We start from the raw sequence: 25,470 nt of genomic DNA, 5'->3' as shown, positions 1-25,470 counted from the left end.
TCAAAGCCTTCAGACTAGGTGATCTCTAAGATACTGTCTAAAATGAACATTGCATGATTTGGCCAAGGTTTCATGGCAGAACTTGGACTAGAGTTGGGTCAACTGGCTCTTTCTTCTAACCCATGCTGTCTTGAAGTCCAGACCTAGTACTTGCTTCCTTAGACAGTGCATTGACACAGTCATTGCTCTGAGGCTCAGTGGTTTAGGGGAAAGAACTGTGAATAGGATGATCTTGGTACAGTCTAGCTTCTCCACTAATTAGCTGTGGAAACTTCAGCAATCATTTATGTATTCATCAAATACTTATTCTGACTCACTATGGACCAGGCACTGTTCTGTGCACTGGGAATATGATGGTGACAAGACAGGGGCCTTGGCTGTCATCAAAATCACTTTTAAAGGAGTTATATAGAAAATAGAAAGTAAATACAGAAGATAATTCTACTTATATGTTGCACCACACACAAAATAAAATAAAATCAAGAAATGTGATAGTGATTGGTGGTTTTGTGGGCCACTTGAGACAGGGAAATCATCTCCTCTTTACAGTTTGGCTGAGACCTGAAGGAAGACTGTCCATGTAGTGACCTGGGGGAGGGGATGAGGAAGACATTTGAGGGTGAAGTAGCAGCAAACACAAAGTCATGACATGGGAATGAATTTGATACTTTGAGGAACAGAATATGTCAGTGTAGTGGGAAAACTGTAGCTAGAAGGAAAGTTGCTCTAAGAAGGACTGGGGAGGTAGACCAGGACACACATACTGGCTTTACTCAGAGTAGCATCATTATGAGGATAAGATGAGACAGTGGAAGTGAGAACCCTGGAATGAGAATGTATCTGGGGCTGCTGCAGAGGCTCATAAATAGCCCTTCTCCACTTTCCAACAGAAAAGAACATCTAAACAAAAACAAAAAATGAAACGAAACAAAGCAATCCAGTATCTCTTCCCAGTTGTATCCTCCTTTTGGTGTTATCTGACTTGTACTCAGTGGGAAGAAGCATAAATGCTCAGAACTTCTGAGACCCCATCTTCAGAAGTCCTTCCTTGGGGCGCATGGGCACTCAACAGACATGTGGGGAGGAAAAGAAAAGCCCCACATGTGACTCCAAGGTGTCCCAGTTGCTCCTCCCCCTTGGTTTTCACAGCTTGCCCAAGCAGTGAGAACATCTCCTAAGAAGGAACGATTGGCTTCCAGGTATTTCTGCTGTTTCCTCCTCCTGCCTTGTCTTGGCAAACAGTTCACTTTAGTAAAAAGAGCATTCTATCAGGGGACGTGGGCTCCAGTTAAGGATCCACCGCTAATTAGTTTGGTGACCTTGGAAAGTCCTGGAATTTTAGAGCACAAAACACCTTAGGGAAATTACTCATTTTCCTACTTCATGTCCAGATAAGGAAATGAGATTCTGAGAGGTCAACCTCAACCCAAGGTCATTTGTTGCATGGAGAGTCAGGTCTAGAACCTCAGGTCTCATCATTTCCAGTGCAGTGTTCTTTCTATCGCAAAGTGCTCTCACTCCTCGCCTGAGTCTCAGATACCACAACTGTAAGATGAAGCAACTGTGTTGGCTCAGGTGTCTCATCAATGCACAGTTGTGCTTTATCTGGCTAGCACAGGGCTGTAAAGTCCTTCAACGTGAGCCCTTGGGTTGGGGCATCAACTCTCCTGTTTGACACTCCCATGTAACCCATCTGTCATCTGTGCAGCCTGTTCACACGAGCTTAGGACTCTGCACCAGAAGATCTCTTAGGTCTCTTCTAACCTTCAAAGTCTCTGATCCTGAATCTTCTCCTTTCAGATTTTTAGAGAGCAAACAGGATTCTTGATGGGAAAAGAGAACCTTTTGGACTAACTTTGTCCCCTTCTGGCAGAAACACCACCCCTCAAACCAGAGGGGAGTAAGAAATCACAAAAGTTTAGTCATCAACCCAGAGCAGCCAAAGTCTGACTAAAGACGGCCTCAGCTTATTAAATATAACTTGTAGAAAACCACCCAGCAAGATCAAGAGGATAAACCCTTTCAGGGTTAGGAATAAAGGGCCTCTTGTAGTTAAAACAGCACCCTTTCAGGGAGACCCCAGCATCACACACGCCAAAAGTATGTGAGGCTGGAACACCATGTTTCTGGGATGGCAGTGTCCCAGTGGACTCAAGCTGAAGCTCAGTGCTGGGAGGAGCAATGTTGGCTGCAGATATTGGGTTGGCCTTGACTGAAACAATGACTATGCATGCTTTAGGGAATTTTAGTAAGAATGAGATCACCCTGGCTGTGCCGGGCTTTCTTCATGTAGCGTGTTATCAATAATGGAAGAGTTAGAAAAGGCAATGACTTTAAATATCCCAGGGAGACTTCACCCTTCTCCATAAAGTGTAGGTCCTTCTCCAACCCTGCTACATCCCTGCCTGTAGAACACCAGCCTCAATCCAGGGGGATTTTGCCTCATGTTTTTCTGTGGTAGAAATGTGAGTTGCTATATAGTTCGCCCTATCAAAGGACCTGTAGGGCCTGAGTGAAAAAAACATCAATTCTGTTATGCCTATATTCCTCATCTATTCATTCATTCATTTGTTCATTCTTTCAGCCAATATTTATTGAGAGGCTACTATGTAGTGGACATTATTCAAGTGCTTGGAATACATGAAAGAATAAATTTTTAAATCTTGCCTTCATGGAGCTTGTATTCTATGTAATAGGTGGGTTATTCTGTGTAGATACTAAAGAGGTTTAAAGTTTTATGATCATCTTCTTAGCTATTTGGCACCCTTTTCAATGGCATTTTTAAGAGATACTAAGGGTCTAATACACTTTCCCTTCACTCACTTTTCTTCTTACATCCACAATGACTGTGAGGAGCAAAAATATCATTTTTCACTTTCTATGGCTTTTTCTTCCTGCAATCTTTGCAGGAACCTCAGGCTTAATCATTACAACATCAGTTCCCACCCTAGATTTCTGAATGCCAAAATGAGCTGTTTAAACCCCTGGTTTGTATCTCGAGTTTCAAGATACTTCTTGGATGTCTGTGTGAAAACTCAAGATGTGTAGAAATGAACTGATCTCTCCTCAACCAACTATCTTTCCTAGTTCTAATATCAGTGTTCTCAACACCAGGTTTTTTTTTATGTTCCATTTGAAACCTTTTCTTCAGTCACTGTTATGACTCTGATACTCAGTCAGCTAATCTACTGACTTCTTTCATCTTGCTCCTTGTGTGTGTCCCTGTCTCTGTTCTCACTGCCTCCCTCAGATCCCTTCCAGCTTATTCTTGGATCAGTGCATCAGCCTCCCGGGGAAGCTCTCCTACCCCAGGATCCCCTGTTCCAATCTGTCCTGCACATGGACCCCAGGTGAATGTTCCTTTCATCCCACCTGTTGCTTTCATCCCACCACTGGCTGCTCGTATCTAACATAAATCTCTTGCCAGATTTCTGAGGCGCTTCATGGTGTGACTTGCCTATACCAACCAATCCAGCAGCTCTTCCCCTTTTCTCAACATGGTCTCCCTGCTGTTAATATTAAGGTGGGTCTCTTAACATCCCTCAAATGCATAAAGCTCATTTAATTTGTGTTCATACTTTTCCTCCTCAGCCTGGGCAACATAATCTTTTTCCTTTAGCCTAAATAGATCACATACCTCTTATTTGCAACAGAACTCTAGTGCTACCTCCTTCGCAGAACTCCCTTCCTGTGAGCTTTGATAGAGCTTCAGTTGCATCATACTGTTCAGCAACCAATCCCATTAGTCTTTAAGGATTTGATGTATTCATAATCTTGCCAGATGAATCCTAAGCTCCTTGGGCCAGGAACTATAGAGTATACTGTAATATATATATACTATATTGTACTACACTATACCATATTCTACTATACTACATAAAACTGTACTCTACTATTTTGTACCTACGTTTTTTTTTTTTTTTTTTTTTTTTGGTTCATTGTTGGTTTATCTAGGTAAACTCTTCCCCCACTCCATATGCCACCATCAAATATGATGTTATTTCACTTCATCATTCCCTCACAACTCCACTGTGTCAAAGATAAATAAAAAGAGCTTTTTATTAAGGGGAAAAATATATACAGTATATTACTAACCATGTTTATCCCGTCTTTGAGAATCCATATTTATGTACACAGATATATTACACATTTTTGGGTACAAGGTTTATTCTGGTGTTTATGGCCACATCTTTTATATTCATTTGAAATTGTTAATTAAGAGCCTGGCTATTTTTTTTTTTCCTAGTAATGTGATCTCAAAGGAGAAAAATAATTTAAATAGACTATTAGAGAGGTTCACTCATCTTCAATAAAGGTGTTTTTATGCAGAGAGCTAAGGTTTGACAGACATTTACTTTTTTAAAAAGTCATTTTATGCCTGTCCACATGGAAAATAATTTGCCCAGAAGAAATAAGAATATGGTTGTTTATCCTTTAGCAATATATGCAACTTCAAATTCAATGAGCTAAAAATCTGTTTCTTTCAGAATATAAATTAACTGTCAAAAATCTGCATCTCAAATGATTGTGTGCTGCATATTTCTCTCTTAATTCATGCACACCATGGATTGTATAGCATTACCTCACATTCGGTAATCATCATGTATCAATGTGAGATACTGAAAAATACACCATGAGTGTCCCACTAGAGATCAAAGCCATCCAAGTCTAATTAACTTGTTTTGCAAACTGTTTCTAGTTCTTGTCCCCAAATATACAAACATTAGAAATCAGAAGTCAGTCTAAATATTCGAATACCCATGGCTGGGTGTGGTGGCTCACACCTGTAATCCCAGCACTTTGGGAGGCCAAAGCAGGTGGGTCGCTTGAGGCCAGGAGTTCCAGAGCAGCCTGGCAAACATGGTGAAACCCTGTCTGTACTAAAAAATACAAAATCAGCTGGGCATGGTGGTGGCGTGCCTGTAGTCCCAGCTACTCAGAAGACTGAGGCACTAGAATCACTTGAACCCGGTAGGCGGAGGTTCCAGTGAGCTGAGATGGTGCCACTGCACTCCAGCCTGGGCAACAGAGGAAGACTCCCTCTCAAAAAAAAAAAAAAAAATCGAATATCTTATTGCACCAAGTAATAAAATTTTAACTTGCTATTCTTTGGTTATCTGTACTTTTAGTTTGAATTTATATACTTTGTGCTTTTTAACATTGTCTTGGAACAATTTAATAAATGTTACAAAAGGCATTCCTTTCCATATGGAACAGACTCATGAACTGTGAATTATTGCATGTGGGTCATTTACCATTTTAATTCATCATTGGTTTTCCTAGTGTCAAGAATCTATCTTGCTTCACTGCAGAGCAAAATTTATACTCCTTTCAATTCAGGAGGATCCATATATAAGAGAAAATCCTACAGAAGACAATAGAGCTGATTATCTCTACAAATCCAATGGGCATATTGAAATTTCTAGCCATTTGGGATCTGCACTATGTTAGAGGGAGATCAGGCCAGAACTTGGCAGGGCACAGAAGAGAAGTGCATGATGTGGCTCGGCCTCCATCATCTTTTCAGTGCAGGGTGGTTGTATTCACAGAGTTCAGGAAAAAGATAATAAAAATGGCTTACGCATGTCCCGTATTCATCCGAGCCAAGCCTGCTACAAAGTTACTCAGTCTCAGGGTATAAGAAGCCCTCACCCTTCCCGGAAGAAAGCAAAGAAAAGGAAAACTAGGAAGAGTTCAACAGCTTGGGTTGTAATTTCTGCACTTTTTATGACAAATTCTTGTAATGTTTACTCATTTTTTCCAATTTTTTCCAGAAAAGGTTATATCTCTGCCTCCCAGGGTTTTGTAAGTAATGCTGACACATTTTTGTAGCAGCTGTCATTGAACAATATTTACTTTTCTCCTAGTTTTCATAATGAAGTTAGAATTCATAGAAAAGGGACATATGAAATATTTTATCTGTGGTTTTGGGACCATATTGAGGCAGCAGCAATAAAGGAAATGGGTGGAGAATTTTCATTAACTCTATTAAACTTGAGTTTTCCCAAACAGGACACATTATCTGCTAGAAAGTTACCCTGAGCTCCCTGAACACCAAATTCCTTTCTTTTTGCTCTCTCCAACCTTACCTCCTTTCTTTTTAACTAATCTGAAATGTGCATTATTTTGCCTAGCAAAGAACATGGAATAACTATAGAACAGTGCTTTGCAAAGAATAGGTAGTCAATAAATTGTTTCAGAATGAAAGAAAGTCACCTGTAATTTTAATTGGCATGCTTAGGAAAGATGAATTTCAATAAATCATTTTTCTTCTGTACTTTAAAATAATGTTTATTTATTTCTAATGCATAACCTTTGTAGTAAATTATATATAATATAATGAGAAAATAAAAACCACTGATAATCTTATCACAATGATAACATTTTGATGTATTTTTTGGTATTTTTCTTTTGATATACATTTCATATATATGATTTGTTTCCTGTTTCTTTTTTACTTACCATTGTATCATGCACATTTTCCTAAATCATTAATATTTTTCCAAGACTTGATATTTCAATAGGAATGTCATATAACGGTATCACCGTGTATTCAACTGTTGCCTTTCTGTTAGTCAAAAAGATTATTTCTAATATTTCAATATAATAAATAATACTGCTGTGAATATCTATATAAAAATCTTGTTTATAGTTCTGATTGTTTTCTTAGTTTGGTTCCTGGAATTACAATTTAAAGTAAAGGTATATTGGCATTTTAAGACATTTTTATTGTGGACAACTTAAAGCATAAAGAAAAGTGACAAAATAGCAAAGTGAAACCCGTGCACCCATCATTCTGCTTCAACAGCGATCAACTTGGGCAAACTCGCTTATCCTCCACCACCAGCCACATCCCTTCGCCTGGGTTATTCTGAAGCAGATACCAGGTGTCTGGCCATTCCATGGTAGAACTCATCCTTGACTTTTTTCCCTGGTCCCACACATCCAATCCATCAGCATGTTCCATTGTTTTTGTTTGTTTGTTTTTGTTTTTAATCTCCAAGGATACCCTGACTGTGTCCTGCCCTCTATCTCCATCAGTGTTACTCTAGTGCGGGGAACCATCATCTCTCACCTGGACCACTCCAAGAACCTCTTAAATTGGTTTTCCTGCTTCTCTTGCCCACATGTTTTGAGGTAAAGATCTAAGATTTCTAATAATGACTTTAAGACAATTTCCCATAACAATTTGTAACAAATTCATCTTGCCTAATTCTTAAATTTTTCTGTTGAGCTTATTTTTTTTTCAAAAGAATTACAAAAAGTGTCCAATCTGTTTCTTTTTTTTTTCTTGAGACAGAGTCTCACTCTGTCACCAGGCTGGAGTGCAGTGGCACAATCTCGGCTCACTGCAACCTCCGGCTCCCGAGTTCAGGTGATTCTCCTGCCTCAGCCTCCCGGCTAGCTGGGACTACTGGCACATTCCACCACACCCAGCTAATTTTTTTTTTTTTTAATTTTTAGTAACGACGGGGTTTCACCATATTGGCCAGGATGGTCTCAATCTCCTGACCTCGTGATCTGCCTACCTCGGCCTCCCAAAGTGCTGGGATTACAGGTATGAGCCACTGTGCCTGGCTCATCCAATGTATTTCAAAGAGGTTATTCTTGGTGAAACATCAGCAAATAATTTATCTCTCTGTGTGTGTATATATATATATATATATATATGTGTGTGTGTGTGTGTGTGTGTCTTCCTCCCTTTCTCTCTTTCTCTAGAGATATAGAGGTATAGAGAGAGAGAGAGAAAGGAATATATGTAGGCATATATCTATACATCTATCTAGATCTAGATCTATATTATGAGCACAGTTGGATGGTTGAGGGATAGTTCTGTCTGGAGAGAGGAAGTTAAATTAAGTGACTCATTAGGGTTCCTTCCAGGTATTGAATTTTTGGAGTCTATGAGACCTCTTGATATAATATAAATTTCCAGGTAAAAATTAAACGAGAAGAAGCTTATTGCTTTTGAAGATATGGTAAAGAAATAATATTAGATTAAAGCCAAGAAGAGTTTGATTAAGTGAATGATGATAATATTTGCCTAATTACTGAATAAAACATGTAGATTTATGTCTTGTCTCTCCTGTGGTTACTGTTATGGAAAATGTTAGGGGACTAGGATGTGATCATTTATAAATAATAGACATTTGGAAATTTGACTGTGCTCGTCCCTCAGAAGACTCAGTTTCCATCACTTCGATATTTAGAGTTCAGACTCATATCAGGCAGCTCTAATCTTCCTTTCTCACCTCCATGGCAACCAGCTCTGTTCGGACTCCTTCCAGCCTCCTGCAGGTGCAGGGTTACAGACTCTCTCTCAAGGCCATCCACATTAGGGTGGACCCATGGCTACTTGAAGAGCTTTTCACATGCTGCACAGAGACTTCCCATGAAATCCCACTATAAGCTTGTGTTTGCACAACTTGGATGAATCAATGAATTCATGCTTTCTGGGGCAACACTTTAATAAACAAACGTTGCTTCCTTTCTGTTTCTGGATAGACAGTTCTGAGAAGTATTTCTTGAGGATATTAGCCTACTTGCTAACCCATTTTGTATTGGCACTTCCTCTGTCCCTGCACTGTGCTCCCCACCCTCCTGTGTTAGGCAGCTCCAAAATGATCCCCAATGTCTGGGCTTATGATACTCATGCCCTTGAATAATTCCCTCCCTTCGAGTGTGGGCTGGACCTACTAACCTCTTCTAAAAACAGAATACCATTCAGAAACACTGATGGAATGTCACTTCTGACAATTGGTTATAAAAGCACTGGCTTTCATCTTGCTCTCTCTCTCTCTCTCTGGAAGCCCTTGTTCTCAGGAAAGCAATCTGTCATTTTGTGAGTATCCTTGAGAAGAGGCCCATGTGGCAAGGAACTGATGCCATCAACAGGCAGTGAGAGTATGAACACTGCCAACATCCACATGAGTGAGGTGGGGAGCAGATGTCCCCGTCCAGCCTTGAGATGACTACGGCCCCAGCAGATACATGATTGCAGCCTTGTGACAGACCCCAAGTGAGAGGCGCTCAGCTAAGTGGCTCCTGGATTCCTGACCCACAGAAACTGTGAGATAATTACATGTGTGTTGTTTCAAGTGGCTAAGTTTCGGAATGTAATGTGACATTTATCATGCAGTAATAGATAACTAATACACTCTACACCCTACCTCATCCCTACCTTTCACACCTGCCCACAGGGATCACATTCCCCAGGAAAGTGCTCACAGGTAGGTTTTTTTGTCTTAGGGCGTGTTTCTGAGAAACTTTGGCCGAGACATATTTTCTTCATATTCTCTGGTAGTTGTTGATAGCTCATTCTCAATGTTAGATGCAAGCCTCTTTTTAAACATTTATTTGGCCTAGAAGACAGCAAATTTTTTTGATTTGCTCATTCCCCTCTTTTCTCAGCTCAGGATAACTTTCCTCAGGGGTGCTTTCGGCTGATGCTTCTGTACCAGTTTTCCTCATTTCTCCCTCAGGGGCCCTTACAAGTTTTGGGCATGCATCTGCATTTCCTACCCTCCCTGACTGCTATCTTCTCTCTCTTCACGTCCTCCTTTTGTATCATGAAATAGGTTCTCATGTTGATTTTTCACATTTTCGATTCAGTTTTCAACTAAGTTATTTTCACTCCAGCTCCAGATGATAGTAACTTCTAGAGTTGTTAAAGATACCTTTTGTGAAAAATCTTTAGCTACTTCTTATTAAGTTTTATATTGCCCTTTGTTTTGGTTAAAAATCTATTTTTGCGATACAGGCGATTATGGTAATAGCCTAGAACACTGGGGAACTCAGGTGAGGAGCAAAGTAACTCAGAACCTGGGGTGCGGCAATGACCTGGGGACAATATGGAGAGAGTGGAGGGGGAGCTGCAGACTTGTTTTGATGACAAACGCAGCTACATTAAGATCAGCCTACATGTTTCCCTTGAGTTAACACCATGAGAAGTGCAAGCTGGAAAAGATCATCTTATGTATTGTCCTGAGGCTGTAGGTTGCCTTTCTGGGATGGCCTGTCTCCTTCAAAGCTATTCTTGACATTTATTTGAGTTGGGTTTCATTTATGTCAGAATATTTAGAGTGAGGCCACAGTACCATGATTGATTTCAAGTTTCACCCTTCCCTAGGAATGACCTTGGAAATAAGCAAGGGATGTCTTCATTTCACATGTGGGAAAAACTGTTGCACAAAGAAGTTAAGTAATTTATCCAAGATGGGAAATCTGGCAGACTGGCGGGGCAGAGAACTTTTATAATCTTCTAATATTTGTAGAAATTATTTAACAGTTATGCTGTTTTAGAATCAGGTATTTATGAAAGTTTTTAAAGTTTAAGTGAGGACTGACGTTCAGTGAAGTCCTCAATGTTTATCTTCCATATGCCCAGTCTTCCATTTCCACAAACTTTGGCGCCTTCCCTGTTTTTCCAACTCTCCCTACGTGTGATGTTTCAACCAAGGATCCCTTGTCAAAATCTGACCTCAGCAAAGGAACCGAATCTATGCCCTCATACAAGAAAAGCATTTATGAATGCTTAATGTATTACTTCCCTTTAAAAATTATTACAAATAAATGAATCTCTAATTGTAGAACTTGGGGACTCCAACAGCTGGGAAAAGGGTTGAAGAACTGAGGTGATGAATAGGGAAAGAAGTTTTGAAAGTCTTTCTTTTCTTGGGCCTTGTTGCTCACCAGGTAACAACATCCTCTTACTTTTCCTGTGGTGGGGAAGTACCCTGTAGTACTAGCAAGGTGCACCTAGGTAGAGGACAACAGGAATAGTTATCCTACTTGCTCAGGCTTACATTTTTACACATGAAACGTAGCTTCTTTTACATGTTTATTTACTTATTTGTTCTCAGGAAGACTGACAGCTGGGTGATGTGAAAGGGACATTATGCTTTGATATCCTTCAGATAGAGAAATCCTAAATTGCAGTTAATTTCTTGTGCATATTCAGCTGCTAGATTGCATACATCACATCACTAGCAACCCGTGCAGAACGGCCAAGGGTTGGAGTATGTGGCACTGGGAAGAGAGATTGTCCTTGGAGATTTCTGCTATATTGCCTGCAACTTCAGGACCTTCTTGCTCTTGAAAGTTGCAGTTTCATATTGGCTGCTGGACCGGTCCTGTATGATGTGCCACTTATCAATGAAATGAATTGGTTTCTCCAGGGTGTGGTTATCTCATTATGGTTTTAATTTGCATTTCTCTGATAACTAATAATGTTGAACATCTTTCCATATGCCATCTATATATCTTTTTATGCAAAGCTTAAATATTTTGTATATTTTTCTAAAATTGGTTTATTATTGAGTTTAAGAGTTCTTTATGTATTTTGATATAAGTCCTATGTCAGACATATATATCATAGTCAATTCTTTTTTTTTTTTTTTTTGAGACAGAGTCTCTCGCTCTGTTGTGCAGGCACTAGTGTGATCATAGGTAGTGAGCTTCAAACTCTTGGGCTCAAGCAATTCTCCTGCCTAAGCCTCCTGAGCAGTTGAGACTACAGGTGCATGTGGCCACACCTGGCTAATTGTTTATTTTTTTTTGTAGGGATGAGGTCTCACTATGTTGCCCAGGTTGGTCTTGAACTCCTGACCTCAAACAATCCTCCTGCCTCAGCCTCCCAGGTTTCCTTACACACACACACAAAAACGCTAAAACAACAACAACAACAAAAACCCTGTTCTCTGCCATCAAAGAATGGGGAAAAGAGTGGCCTAACAACAAAACACAATTTTTTTGGCAAATTCAAAATTTGCCAAACTCTGTTCAAACGCCAATGGAAAAATTGCAGCCTCCTCCTCTAGCCCACAAAGACAGACTTGAGTGCTATGATTCCCCAACTGAGTGGTATCAGCAGGGCTGAGGTGGAAGCTGATCGTTCCTTCTCTACCTAATGAAAGGGAAGGGTGCTCTGATTCTCTTGGAAGTGGAGGGTGTTTGGACTCTCATGCCAGGGTACCATCTGCAGGGTCCTGTGCTAAAATGGGCCTCCATGCTCACCCGGAACCAACAAGAATTAACAAGGCGGTGTGAGGCAACTGTAGTCACCACTAGGTTGAAAGGAGAGCTAGACAAATCCACAATTATAGTTGGAGACTAATACCCTACTTTCAGCAATTGATAGAATTATAAGATAAAATTGTTTTGGCTATTCTAGTTCCTTTATATTTTCCCTATAAAATTTGAATCAGTTTTTCAATTTCTGCATAAATGTATACTAGGATTTTAATTGAGATTATGTTTATCTATTGGCTACTTTAGGAAAAATTTAATTCTTAACAACATTGAGTCTTTTGATCTATAAACTATTACATCTTTCCATTTATTTAGATCTTCTTTAATTTCTTTTAGGAATATTTTATAATTCCTATATGAGTCTTGCATGTATTTTGTTAAATTTATTTCTAAGTATTTCAAATTTAAGTGACATTTTTTAGAATGAATATGCCTTTGGCCTTCATTTTGGAGGATATTTTTGCTGGGTAGAGAATTTGGGGCCAACAATATTTGTTTGTTTGTTTCCACACCCTGAAGATATTGTTTCACTGTTTCTTTACCTCTGTTGTTTCTGATCATAAGTCAAAATTAACTTGCATAATTGTTCCCCTGTATGTAATGTGTCATTTCTTTGGCTCCTTTGAAGATTTTCTCCTTATCTGTGTTTTTTTTTTAGCAGCATAAACATAGTCTTCTTTATATTGATTCTTCCCCAGTTTGCTGAGCATCCTCAATCTGTAAATATAGCAACATTTTTGGTCCTGGTTATTCAAAAACTATGCTTTCTGCTACCTGTCTCTTTCTCTTCTTCTATAACTTCAGATGCTTGTATGATAGATCTTTTGTTATGGTCTCAGAAGTCCTCGAAACTCTGTTAATTTTTTTAAGTCTTTTGCCCTTTTTCTTTGTGTTCTTCATATTGGATAATTTCTATTGATTGATATTCAGGCTCCCTGACTCTTTTCAATATGATCTCAATTCTAATGTTTAGCTCATCCAATATATTTTTAATTTCAGATATTATATTTATAAATTCTAGAATTTCTCATTAGTTCTTTTTTATACTTTGTTTCACAGCTATTCCTCTGCCCTTTCATTCATTATAAGCATATTTTCCTTTACGTCATTCATCACAATTTATTTTTATTTTTCAACTTTTATTTTAGATTCAGAAGGTACACATGCAGGTTTGTTACCTGGGCATATGGCATGATGTCAAGATTTGGAGTACGAATGATCCCATCACCCAGGTGCTGAGCATATTACCTAATAGTTTTTTACCCCTTCCCCCATCTCTCCCTCCTCTCTCTAGTAGTCCCCAGTTTCTATTGTTGCCATCTTTATTTCCATGAGTACCGAATGTTTAGCTCCCAATTATAAGTGAGAACATGTGGTATTTAACATGTAGTATATTCTATGGTGTATATGTACCACATTTTCTTTAATTGATCAGAATTATAATACCTGCCTTAAAACTTCTTTTCTGATAATTCCAATATCTGGGTCATCTTGGAGTTTCTATCTCTTGATTGTCTTTTCTCCTGAAAATTGCTCACATTTTATTGTTTCTCTGTATTTTGAATGCTAGGAGTTGTATACTGGACATTATGAATGTTTAATAGCAAAGACTCTAGATTTTGTTGTATTTCTTCAAATAGAGTTGTGATTTGGTTTTGTTTTGTTTAATGGGCAATTAACTTTGTTGTATTCAAAGTTATGAATACAACAGACTGTGAACTCTGTCTCTTGGACAGTAGCTCAAACTGCAGTTCAGTTCTTACAGCCTTTACTGGGTTGGACGCAGTCTGTCCATCTATGAATATTCACAGGCCAGGCAGACATTTGAAAAGCATGTACACACAAAATTTGTTGTTTCCCCTCTTTGATTCTTTCCATTTTGGGATTCTCCCCTTACTTTCCATCAGCTGGGTTGCCCTGAACTCTGTACTCTGTTTCTTCAGTCCAGAAAGACTATGGATTTTCTCTCAAAATTTTAGTCACCCTGTACCATGCTGGTTGCAGCCTGTCTTCAGACCAAAAGTCGTAAGAAATAGAAAACTCACCCTGTGCCATTTCCTTCCTCTGGGTATCAGCTCCTCTCCAGAATCAGCCTGCCTTTATTCACACTCTAGTCCTTTAGATAATTATGTTGTTATAATTATTGTTTGTTTCGTTTTTGTATTTTTTCTAGCTTATTGTTATTTGTAGAACGGTTCATCTAGCAGGAACCAGTTTAGTCAGACTAAACGTGAAATACCAAAAGGTACTGTTTTTAAAATGTTCTTTAAAAAATCTATTTTACTTTTTTTTGCTAATATGTAGAATGATATTGGATTTTTGTATAATGAACTTGTGTCCTATGTCATTGCTGAATTTACTTTCTAGTTCTAGTCACCTTTTTGTCTATTGTTAGTGTACTCTGTCTAAATAGCTGTTTTGTCTGTGGCAGTTTGATTTCTCCCTCTCCAATATATATGCCTTTCATTTCTTTTTCTTGCTACAACATTCAGTACAGTGTTAAATTCAGTGGCAGTATCAGAGATTCTTCCCTTCTTCCTGACTAAAGGTGAAAACATTTGGTCTTTCACCGCTGAAAGTGAAGTTAGTGTCATTTCTCCATAGATGTTCTTTATCAGGACATTCCCTTTTATTCCTAGGTTGCTGAAAGTTTTTTATTACAATTTTGTGTTTAATTTTCTCAAATGCTTTCTCCGTATTTTGTTTTTCTCTTTTAATTCATTAGTATGGTGAATTACATTGATTTTTGAATGTTAAAAAAATCCCTTTGATTCCTAGGATAAACTCTGCTTGTTCATAATGCATTTTCCTTTCCATATATTGCTGATTCTGATTTGCTAAAATTTTGTTTAAGATTATTGCCCCATATTTCTAAGGGTTATTGATCTGTCCTTTCTTTTCCTGTAATGCTCTTGCTTGGTTTTTTCAGAATAATGGTAGGCTAATAAAATGATTGGGAAGTGTTTGCTCTTCTTCTATTTTCTCGATAAGTTTTTGTAGGAATGTTACTATATCCTCCATAAATGTTTGATACACTATATCAGTGAAGCTATTCGTACCTGGTATCTTCCTTGTGGAGATATTTTAAATTATGAATTTAATATCTTTAAAGGTATCTTCAGCCCTGTTTCTATTCTTTTGCACCAGTTTGGTAATTTATGTCTTTCAAGAAATTTTTTGTATTTCATTTAATTTTCCAAATTTATTGGCACAAAGTTGTTCTTAATATTTCCTTGACCTTGTAATGTCTGTGGGACTTTTAACAATGTCTTGTCTTTTATTTTGAAATGGGTCATTTATCTCCTCTCCTTTCATCTTGAAGAGTATTGAACTTATATTATCCATTACAGACTTTTAGGAATGTTGGAAATATTGGGCCACACCCTAGGAGAGGGCATCACCTTGAGCTAGCAGTTTTCTGAGGCCAACGGCAAAGCTCAAAGAGGGACACAGCTGTGACCTGTTAGCAGTTAACATTCCCAGCAACTGGGGGCTGTGTGCGTCGGCACAGAAGAGGAGAGCTTGGCAAAGAACAGCAGTAGCCACTTTGTAAGGGAAAACACATTCTGAATGTGAGATAAAGTTTGAGCAAAAGCAGGGTATTAAATAGAAAGAGATTTGCAGTGACAATATGGAATTGGGCTTGGTGAGGGCCAGGGGGCAGAGAAATAAATGTGGAAAGGGCCCCAAACAGTGCCGAGCAACCTGAGTTCCCTGGATCCATAGGGGCCTAGGAAAATAGTTACGTGCATCCTAGAAACAAGGACAAGTCAGCCCAGCTGACGGTATCAACCTTATGTATTTATGTGGATTATCTCATGCTGATGGGCACTCAGACTAGTGAAAGTGGATATTTATTTTTGCTCAATAAATATGAAATATACTTCCTGGTTCCTGATCAAGAAAGTAATTCAAATGTATTCTCAAATCTTAAGAGCTGAATATTTATCTCTGGAGATGTAAATTTATTATTGTGTATTTTAGACAGTTTTTAAACAAAAAAAATTCTCTCTTGGAAACAAAACCATCTTGCAAAGCTTTCTTTAATTGATAATCATTTGAGTATCTACATGCACTAATAATATTTATTATTCACAAATTATCCAGACATGAATGTATTACATGAATGTAGTTTCTTTATCACCTCCCAAAATTCTGATTATCATTCCAAATGGAGACATGTAGGTCTTTTTTTATCCTCGTGTTTGCCAGGAGCAGAGTCTGTTTCTGATATTTAGAGGTTGTCCCTCCTTTCCTCTTTAATTACACAAGATTCCTACCCTTCTTGCCATGAGAATCTGTTTCCAAGAATATATCTGAAACTCAAAGAATAAATGCTGGCTATCAAGAGGGTTATCCCTTCCAGGTCAATTTTCAGGTTTATTAGGAATCAAAAGTCTAAACTGTAGGAAAATGCAATTTTAATTAGCTGGTAAATTTAATTTCTTACAGATGCTCACAAGTCTGAATCCCAGGTCTCTTCAAAACTGTTGCATCTCCTTTACTGACTGGCAAAATTGCTCCAAAACCTCTGCCTTCTGGCTACCTCACCTCGGCTGGCCTGCCTTCAGAACTGCCACATGTAACAAACACCAAGCTCACCATCTTCTCTCTTCCCCATTCGCATCTTGCTCCTCCTCAGTTCCTTAGTTCTGTTCATTCTCTGGCCAACCAAATTCAAGTCTCAGTGTTATCTTTGGCTTGCCTCTCTCCATTGCTTTTCATATTCAATCATTCATTCAGCTGTAATGATTCTATCGTGAAATGACACTATAATTTTCTATTCATTTTCATGTGTACTGACACATCTTTGGAGCACGTGCTCATCATCAAGACCCAGCTGCTGCCTTAACCTCCTGATCTCCTTTCTTAAAAGATTTCTGTTTTTCAGTTCTTCTTGCATGGTGACAAAATATTAATTTTCTAAAGGATGTCATTCCCATGCTTTACATTCTATAATAATGTGCATTTCTTCACAATCCGCAATCTTCTGGTCCCAGCCCACTTTCTAATCTTCTCTTTCTTTTCTTCTTCTTTATACATTCCACCCAGTTTTGTCCATTCTTCTAAACAAGTTGCGTACTTTCCTATCTTTGGTCTTTCCTTGTACAAGAGTTTATCCTCCAATATGACAGGAGGGCTCTACCGTTCACCTGTAGAAGATTTTTCCCAAGTTTTCAACCCTCAGCTTATCTCCTCCTTTCTCCATGAAAACTTTTCTGGTCACTGTGGCGTAGAAGTCTCTTCCTCTCCTCTGAACATCTAGAACTCCCATTCTCTGTTGATTTAGCACTAATTGCCTTACATTGTTAGTTTCCCCCCTTTTTTTTCTTTTTTGGTGTACAGAGTTAAAAATATACTAGACATTAACTGTGATCCTGTGTTCCCTTTCAACTGAAAGCAAATCCCAGGCTGAGCAAATGGGAGAAGCTGAGAGAAGGGGAAATAACTCTGCTTAATAGGGGGCTGGTGGGCCTGGAGGGTAGACTGAGTAATCTTAGGAAAGAGGCCAGGGGCAGAGAGGAGGAGAACCATGGCAAGCACAGGTGTAGGGGTGGATTTGAAAGATTTGGAGATGGGAAAATTAAGGTCTGAGGGAGACACGGGGATTCTACAGTAAAGAGAGAAAACTGTGCTGTGCGTGGTGTGGCACAATCTTCCCTTCACATCTCATGAGAGTCCTTCAGTGATGACTTACGTTACTTTTTACTGAAGATCATGTCAGATGTTTTCTCATTAAGACAGATTCTGTTTCTTTGTGATATGACACTGTATGGAGATGGGCTTTCAGGTGAGAACAAGAAGGGCTAACTACACACACACACACACACACACACACACACCTTACACTTCTTAGTATTCCATGTGATGCCAAGCAGTACCATGAGTAGAAGGAGCTTGCCTGCTACCTTGGATGTTTGTCTTGGTGTTCTTAGACCTTTGTACCCCTTTTCACCCAATTCCCGTAGACCTGTCACAGTCTCCAGTGGTTCTCCCAAGATTCATGTATTCTAGTGACGATGCAAGGAGATCATTTAGGGTTTGGGAAGAAAATAAAATGAAAAAAACATATATGCACAGGCACATGTACAGACAAAAAATTATCCTTTAAAATTTGCTTTTTGCGGGATATGTTTTACAATGTGCATGCAAAGTAGAATTGCCATATAATAAACACTGCTTCGCAATTACAGCACTAGAATTGTAAATATTCTTTGAAAGGATCTAATTCATGGATTTCCATACCTTGTTATATTTCAGATAACTGGACACTTTAAAAATATAGATTCCTAGACTCCACCTCAGACCTACTGAATCAGCATTGGGTGAATGTTAGGGACAGGAATCTGAAGTTTAAAACAAACTCCTTGTTTTATCCTGAAGCAGCCCACTCGTGGCCTGCCTTTCACTGAAATCTAACTCCCTCATTTTCCTAAAGAGAAAAAGGAAGGGCCGGGCGCGGTGGCTCACGCTTGTAATCCCAGCACTTTGGGAGGCCGAGGCGGGTGGATCACGAGGTCAGGAGATCAAGACCACGGTGAAACCCCCTCTCTACTAAAAATACAAAAAATTAGCCGGGCGTGGTGGCGGGCGCCTGTAGTCCCAGCTACTCGGAGAGGCTGAGGCAGGAGAATGGCGTGAACCCGGGAGGCGGAGCTTGCAGTGAGCCGAGATTGCACCACTGCACTCCAGCCTGGGCGACAGAGCAAGACTCCGTCTCAAAAAAAAAGAAAAAAAAAAAAAAAAAGAGAAAAAGGAGGACCCTAGAAGTAAAGTGACTTTCTGAGGCCACAGCAGATGGGTAGCAAAGCCGAGACAGGACCATAGTCTTCTGTCTTCTAATTCCATTCTTGTTCCATCCCTATTTATGTGGTTGATTTTCAAACTCTGGGCAGAATTTTCTAGCATTTCCCAGACTCTTCCTTCTCCTATTCTATCACTCTGGACACTTCCCCAAGTTTTTTTTTAATCTGTGGAAAGATATCCAGTATGATGTCATTAATATTGTTGCTAGCAGAATCATGCAGAAATTGAGAAATTTCAAGCTGTAGCACAAATGGTTTGAGTTCCAGATGGAACACAAAGGGAACAAATTTTAAGACTACTAAATCATACCAATTGTGGTTGAAAAATACAAAAAGCATTCAAGCTTTCATAGATGAGAGAAACACAAATAAAGGACCTTTGATAAACCCTTTTGCAAGCATAGATGAATGAGAACATGGTGGTCCTAATAATTAAAACAGAGAATTTAGGGGAAGAAACAAATTTAGGGAGTTTGCTGACATATTAGTTAACTCTTTCTGTGTAACAAATAACCTCAACATTTAGTGGCTTCAAACACTACACATTTGTTATCTCACTGTTTCTGTGTCACAAATGAGGCACTGCTTAGCTAGATGCCTCGGGCTGAACGTTTCTCACAGCTGAATCAAGGTGTTGGCTGGGGTTGCAGTCTCATCCGAAGACTCCCAAGCTTGCTTGTGTGATTGTTATCAATAGCAGAGTTCAGTTCATCAAGGGTGGTTTGGACTGTGGGCCTTAGTCCATCACTGTTGGCCGGAGGCCTCCATCAGTTTCTTGCATAGGGCCTCCCTGCAGGGCAGCTCACAACGTGACAGCTGGCTTCCATCAGCGTGGGCAGGCAGGAGGGCAAGAAAGGGCAAGCAAGACAGGCTCCTGAGTCTTTGTGTAACTTCATATTGGAGGTGACATCCCATGGCCTCTGCCATACTCTGTCTGTTAGAAGACAGTGACTAGGTCCAGGCCATGCTCAAGGGGAGGGGATTACCCCTGGGCATGAGTACCCAGAAGGGGGATCTTTGGAGGCCTTCGGAGGGGCTGCTACCACAGTTGAGTCTGAACGCCTGTGGGAGGACTAGGTGGAGGCATCCAGCAGGAACTTGGACATCTGAATTTGAAGCTCTAGGGAAATGTCTGGGCTGGAGATTCAGATTTGGGAGTTAGTAGTATGTTATGAGCAAGGGGTGAAATCATGGGAATAGATCACGTCAGCCAGGAAAAACATTTTTTTAGGTATCAAGTAATTACTGGTATGCGCTAATTAGTAACTTTTTAGAGAAAATTCAGATCTAAAGTGAAAACAAAAACAGATGTAGGAAAACAGAAAAGTCACTAACCAAAGCTACTTGTTACTCATAACGTAATCAAGACTTTCATATTTGCCATGAATATTTGGGTTAGGGCAGGTGGCATTTTCTGGTATCATTAGAATACTAAGATCCTGAAGAAAAAGTGCATTCTTTACAAAAATTATTTAAAATAGGTGACCAAATGAAATGTAGAATGCCTCTGGATGGAGAAAAATAAGGTCTAGTTTGCCTTTCATCAGGTTTAAACCAGAGATCAGATGGATCTCAGTGTTTTCAACAAGTTTGGGGTTATGGATATTATTAACATTCATATAATATGATTAATTGTGGTCATTTAAAGACTGACTCCTACAGGCCCACAATACCCCTTCTCTTCCTAAACACATAGCCCAGGGTGTGTCACAGAAACCTTGGAGAACTAGAAGTATGTCACCGTGAAGGATGGTGAAACACCCCGCATGTCCCCTTTGGCCCATAATCTTCCCTCCCTCTGTGCCTTGGACTCATGCTCATCACTTCCACCTGGAATGTTCTCCCCATGTAGCCAAATCCTACCCTCCCTTCAAGGCGATCCTCAAATCCCATTTCTTCCATTAAGTCTTCTAACTGGACCACTCCACCCCACCCTACCTCTCTCCTCTGTGGATCCCTGTCTTGGTGCCAGCCACTTTGGAGAATCATGCCCAAGCCAGGTTCTGTGCTGGCCTTTTTCTTTAACTCCAGAAGTTGGTAAACTATGGCTGCACAGAGTAAATCTGCCCCCACGCCCTGTTTCTATATGGCCTGCAGGCTATGAATAGTTATTACACTTTTAAATTATTGAAAATGATCAAATGAATATTTCATTGCACATGAAAATTATATGAAATTCAAGTTTCAGTGTCCATAGACAAATTTTTATTTTTGTCGGTAAAATGCACGTGGAAATTTGTTTTCTTTTGCCTTACGGTTCATGAAGCTTAAAGTGTTTGTTAGCTGTCTATCACTTTATAGAAATTTGCTGATCTCTGCTATAAGCACTCATTTTCTCCCTCCTGAGAGAGAGCAGGCTGCAGGATGGGCACATTTTGGTGGCTTCTGTAGCGTCTCCCATAGTCTGCAACACAAGGCTGGTGTTTGGTAACACTTGTTGAATGGAGCTAAGACAGAATGTTTTTAATTTGTGATGGATACAATGTTATGTCCTTTCCTGCTGTCCAGGCCTCCGCTTTATTCGCCTCTGCCGTTGGGCTGGTATCTGTTATGTCTGGTAGAAAAAATGACAGGGAATACCAGGGTGGGTCACAGAACTCATGGAAAACACAAGTGAAATGAAGTCTGGGAACCAGAGCTTTTGTTTTGGGTGGAGAGCAACTGTTTGCTTTGGGGGATTGAGGTAATGAAAGTTATTTCAATAACATAATTCAAAAGTTGTACATGCTTTCTGCCAGAAAGATGGCTAGGCAGACCTCACCCAGGGACCCCATCCACAAAATGCAAAGGTTAAACACTCAAATGCTGAACAAATTCTCCTCCCTGTTTAGCAGAAGATAAAACTATACATCCACCAGGGTTACAACTATGTGAAATGCACCATATGGACAAAGACTAGAGGCAAAATGAGAAAACTAAAACAGGGTTGTTGGGATTATGAAAAAATACTTTAAAAAATCTTTAAGTAGTTAAAATATTTCTAATAAATAAATTTTCTGAAGAATCATGAAAATGAAAACAATTCTCATTTTTTTCTAACATGTATAAATTTTTACCTTTTTAAAATTCTTTTTCACCTTTTGCCCTCACAACACTAGAATTAATATTGAAGTGGGAATTGCTCAGGATTCTTAGTATAACACAAAAGCACAAACGTATGCAAACTTTCCCTAAAACAAAGGTTTATTTATGTCATTTTAAACTGCTCTTTCTTAAGCCTGCATTGGTATTTTTATAACTACAAAATTCTGAAATGGAAAGAACATTACTAACTTCCCTCTTAACACAGTGACTGCACTAAGCAAAGGCTTAGTTCATGGTAATTGTTGCTGTAAGGACCTCCTACAAAGCTCTAGCCCTTGTGATTCTTAGGGGGCAGAAATGGCATCCCTACGCCAGTGAAGCCTCAGCTTCCAGCACAGTGTTCGGCTTTTAATCAAAATTGGTTACACAAATAAATGAACTAAACAATAATAAAAAAAAAAGAAACAGCACATACATAGAGGTACTATCTATGCTAGCAATCAGGCAACTGAATTCCACCTTCAGCTCTTTAAAACTAAGACCCATTCATTCATATCCTATCCCAAGTGGGAGTGATGGGACAACTGAGGCACAATGAGGCAATATGACACACCAAGGCTCTGTCAATTGCCGGAAAAGTTTAGGCCTTTCTTTAACCCAGAGAATGATGAGGAAGAATGGCATGAGGTTTTAAGGCTGCCATTACGTCACCATCTAGAAAAGAAGTTCATTCAACAAATATTTATGGAGCACCCATTTTGTACAAGGAATTGTCCTATATTATGAGGGAACTAGAAGCTGAAGCAGAGAGGCAGAGACTTGTCCATGGCAGCTCTCTTGACTCTTCATTTCCTGGAGTGATCTTGGTGATCCCGGAATCTTGCATGGATCTTGTAGCATGGAATAAACGAGGCTCTCAAGTAAGATGCAATAGATTCAGGCAGCAATGAAACTCAAGGAATGAAATCTTAGCTTCCCAGAAGACACAAGAGAAGTGTTGTGGATACTGGGAATGACTCCAGTTTGCATCAACCCTAGATCTTGACTGAGATTTTGTGGCCACAGATGAGGTAGCAGTGACGACATGAAAAGTTTCCTTGATTTGTCAAAGGCTTGGTTTTAATTACAGCTCTGCCTCTCCTCTTGATTTTATGAATTTGAGCAAGTTTCTTAACTCTTCTGAATGTGAGTTTATTCATCTCTAAAAGTGAGAAAAATTATTTTATAAGGTTTCAATTATCTATTCCTACATAATAGACCACCCTAATAAATAAGCAGCTTAAAACAAAAATGATATATGTATTCTATGGGTTAACTGGGCAGTTGTGCTGATCTGCTGGGCTCACATATGTGACTACATTTAGTTGGTAGCTCAGCAAGAGTCTTGATATAGCTGAGAGAGTTGGGGCTGTCTCTCTCCACATTGTCTTTCATCCTGGACTTCTTGAAGGCCTATCCATCTCAGGGCAACATCTAATAGGGTAAAAGAGGAAGCTGCAAGATTTCTTAAGGCCTAGCTTTGGAAGTCATACAGTGTTACTTCCATGATATTCTACTGGTAATAGAAAAATACAAAGCCAACTCAGATTCAAAGAGTTGAGAAATAGACTCTACTTCTTGATGGAAGAAGATAAGAAATATTGTGGCTATGTTTTTCAATCTACCAAAAGTTGTGGCAAAGATTAAATGTGGTTATGTGTGTGAACGTATTATTTTTCTCTCTCTATATATAAATAGGTATGGTTTCTGGTAGCTGTGATACATGCATTTTATTTTTATAACTACAAAATTCTACAATACTCACTAAAAGTCAGAAGCCAATTTTTGAAGATATAGTTGGTTGTATCATGAGTGATCTATTTGCCACCATCAATGGCAGGAACTGAGGCTACATGAAAGTCTAGTTAGCTTTTTGTGAAGTCATGATTTAGTTTGCAAAGGAAGACCTAGAAGCTGATTTTAGAGTATGCTTCTTCCAAGTAAAGCTTGAAAGTGCTTTATTTCAGTAAGCTCTAAACATCTTGAAAGTTCTTGAGGTGTTGTAATGGACATCTGGATTTTTTTTTTTTTTGTCCTTGACAAGCATTAATGCCTTTCAATTTTTGGTGCATGACCAAAATAATGTTTTGCCCATCTTTTATAGATGAACCCCTTTCCTGTGGCATGCAATCTTGTTGGGACTATCCATCAAGATACTCCATCATCCTTTGGTCAGGATTGTGCCCATAGTTCCCTAAATAGCTACGTCAAAAGGACCCTGTCCTTTGAATTTGAACTCTAAGAGGGGTGGCAAAAAGATGAAAATGGTTGGAATTGATTTACTCACATGACATCTGTCTGAAGAGGTTCTCTGCTTACCGTCATCCCAGAACTGTACTACTCCCCATTTTATCACAAAGTCAAGTTCAATGAGCCATCTCATAACCTGATAATACTTAAAAGGTCTTTTCTTTTGCTTAAATTTTCCATAGCTAGTTTTCTTGCTTGTAGACAAAGAACCCTTGCAGACATAGATATTTATACAGGAGGTATAAAATGATGAGAGTGGCTTGAAGCTAAAAATGCCACAAGATTTCAATTGATCATTCTGGTTAACACAGTGAAACCCCATCTCTACTAAAAATACAAAAAAATTAGCCGGGCATGGTAGCAGGCGCCTGTAGTCCCAGCTACTCGGGAGGCTGAGGCAGGAGAATGACGTGAACCCCAGAGATGGAGCTTGCAGTGAGCCGAGATCGCGCCACTGCACTCCAGCCTGGGCGACAAAGCGAGACTCTGTCTCAAAAAAAAAAAAAAAAAAAAAAAAAAAAGATTTCAATTGATCCAACAACAAACAAAGTATTTGTGTTTTGTCATAGTTTTCAGGACACTAGCAAGTTTCCTTGAATAAGGAATGCCACCTTGTCTTTAAGGATCTGTCATACAGCTAGGGGGTGTAAGTACAATGGCTACAGAAAAAATATACATATTTAGGTTGACGCAAAAGTAATCGTGGTTTTGCTGGTACTTTTAAATGGCAAAAACTGCAATTACTTTTGTGCCAACCTAATAGTTCACTATAGCAACAGAAGAAATATCCCTAATGTTCAGTGCCTGACATGGCACTTGACATATAGTAGGCATACTATAATTATGTATTAAAATTAATTAACTATTAAGTGAATGATTCAGTTAATAAGTGCAATGATGTTACAACAAGAGAGATGGACATGAGCTTAAACACCTATGAAAAAGAAGGAATTTGAGCAGGGTTTCTTAGGGTGAATAGAATTCCTTGAAATAAGGAGATGGAAGCAAGGAATTCTAGCCCATGGACTTAATTTGCAAACAGCGCAAAACAACCTATTACGTAAAAAAAAAAAAAAGTCTGTGATAGGTTTAAGGAGAGTTGGGTCCTCAATCATCTGGCATCAAGAAAATCTTATTGCAAAGACACCGATCTTTATTGTTACTGAATTTTGTCATAAGAAGCATGCTACTCTAATATATGTTGATTGTCTAGATAGCGGGAATAGTTCTTGTATATTTAAAATGCATTTACTTTTAAGTAATCAAGTTCCCCCTGCTTCCCCTTCCCCTGTAATCTTCCACCATTGTGGTCAGAACATGA

At 39.1% G+C, this 25,470-nt stretch overlaps 1 protein-coding gene across 3 annotated transcripts in view; it reads left to right on the top strand.

The window, feature by feature from the left end:
- The window catches only part of CEP152 (centrosomal protein 152), a 146,430-nt gene extending 139,305 nt beyond the window's left edge, over positions 1-7,125 (top strand). For 2 of the 3 annotated variants that reach the window (XR_009209594.1, XR_009209597.1), the window contains one exon: positions 7,005-7,087. The gene's annotated coding sequence lies outside the window, so the exon portion shown is untranslated. Of the gene's footprint in view, positions 1-7,004 lie in introns of all 3 variants that reach the window. The other variant, XR_009209595.1, reaches the window with a different exon arrangement.
- The last annotated feature ends 18,345 nt before the right edge of the window (positions 7,126-25,470 follow it).

The sequence above is a fragment of the Hylobates moloch genome, unplaced genomic scaffold, assembly GCF_009828535.3.
Source record: "Hylobates moloch isolate HMO894 unplaced genomic scaffold, HMol_V3 SCAFFOLD_14, whole genome shotgun sequence".
NCBI classification, from domain to species: Eukaryota; Metazoa; Chordata; class Mammalia; order Primates; family Hylobatidae; genus Hylobates; species Hylobates moloch.
This window is presented reverse-complemented; position numbering and strand designations above follow the sequence as displayed.